Raw genomic sequence first — 2,140 nt, 5'->3', positions numbered from 1 at the left:
CCCCGGACTGGGATTTGAACCAGTGACCTTCTTGCTGAGAGGCATCAGCTCTACCAACTGAGCCACCGTGCTGCCCGTCCGCCTAACCAAGTTTTAAAATCTTATATCCAGCCAAAAAAGTCTTTTTGATCTTGTTTTGAGACTGATTTACTAAACAAGAACGGATTATGTAAGAATAATAATCTTAGTTTCAGAATGTGTCAGATTATTTGTCTTGTTCGCCTGAAAAATTGACTCAAATTAATCAAAATTTCTGCCAATGAAGTAAGAAATTTTTACTTGGTAAGATTCTTGAAATAAGAAAAATTGAGTCAAATCAAGTATTTCAAGAATCTTACCAAGTAAAATTTCCTTACTTCACTGGCTGAAAATTTCGACATAATTTGAGTCAAATTTTCAGGCGAACAAGACAAATAATCTGACACATTCTGAAACTAAGATTATTATTCTTACACAATCCGTTCTTGTTTAGTAAATCAGTCTCAAAACAAGATCAAAAAGACTTTTTTGGCTGATATAAGATTTTAAAACTTGGTTAGGTGGACAGTTTTTGCAGTGTGACTACCAGTCAAAAGTTTGGCCACACCTTATCATTCAATGTCCCTATTCTTTTCCTCTTTTGCCTACATTGCAAATCAACATCAAAATCCAGACTGTGGAAAACCAAAATACAATATGCTCCAGATTGTAGACCACTCAAAGCAGCCGTGCACACTCTTGGCATTCTTTGGAACTAAGTTTGTTTGGAAAACCATTCCAATGGTAAGAACCTGCACAGTTAAAAGCAAAATGTGCCCAACATGAATAATCTAAAATCTAAAAACTGGTTTGCTCAACACCTCCAAATTCACTATATGGCCTATCGTAGTCTGGATGACCCCACACCAACACACAATGTAAGACAAGAAAAACATAAAAACATGAGAGAGTGTGTTCAAACAGTTGACTGGTAGTGGACATGAACAACATTTCTGTGACAAAATCATACAGACACAAGGAGGAAAGCAGACTGAGCTGTTTGTGCTAGGAGTTTGTTGCTTCACTGATCCATCTTCATGTCACATAGTGATTTTTCATTGAGATTCGCACACTTAGGCCCGGGAGACATTCCTCCCCAAAGATGCTTTCTGTTCCCATGTCATAATTATTCCTCATGCCCCAGGGTCTCCTTCACATGGGCGTGTCAAGAAAACCTTTTAAAAAGGAAGCTCCGGAGGCATCCTGATCAGATACCTGAACTACTGGCTTTTCAAGGAAGAGGATCAGCATCTCAAAAATTACAAAAAAATAAAATAAAATAAAATAAAAATCAGAGCTATTAGTTCTAGTTCAATGTAAAAACTGTTGTTGTTGTTGTTGTTTTTTTCAACAGCATATTTGTTTTTTCAGCAGTGAACAGCTGTTTTTGTGTTTTGGGACAGCTTTGAAAATTTTTGCTGGTCCTGTGAATAAACAACTTGGCGTAAAGTTTTAGGGGACAAAAGCCTTCAAGGGGTTAAATTTTCTAAAAACTGTCACATGATGAACTCTGACTTAACTAAACTGATGCTAATTCAATCCTCTCCAGATTCTTATTGTCAGTGTTGCAAGTTTTAAATATAGGCCCAAACAAGATATTGAACAGAATATCAATAATCAAATTACTTAATTTGATTCTGTTCAGTTGTCATTTACATGTTAAGGTGTGACTAATCCATTGGGACAACACTCTGATTCACTAACATCTGATTTTTCTACTGCAGTGTACCGTTTTTTCCCCTTATTGACCTGCTGCCAAAAGACAGTATTACCATACCATTCAATACCATACCATACCATACCATACCATACCATACCATACCATACCATACCATACCATACCATACCATACCATACCATTCCATACCATACCATACAATACCATACCATGCAATACCATACCATACCATGCAATACCATGCCATACCATACTATACCATACCCTACCATACCATACCATACCATAACATACCATACCATACAATACAAAACCATACCATACCATACCATACCATACCATTCCATACCATACCATACAATACCATACCATGCAATACCATACCATACCATGCAATACCATGCCATACCATACTATACCATACCCTACCATACCATACCATAC

Source organism: Austrofundulus limnaeus, unplaced genomic scaffold (genome assembly GCF_001266775.1).
Source record: "Austrofundulus limnaeus strain Quisiro unplaced genomic scaffold, Austrofundulus_limnaeus-1.0 Scaffold123, whole genome shotgun sequence".
NCBI classification, from domain to species: Eukaryota; Metazoa; Chordata; class Actinopteri; order Cyprinodontiformes; family Rivulidae; genus Austrofundulus; species Austrofundulus limnaeus.
Note: the sequence above shows the minus strand (reverse complement) of the source record.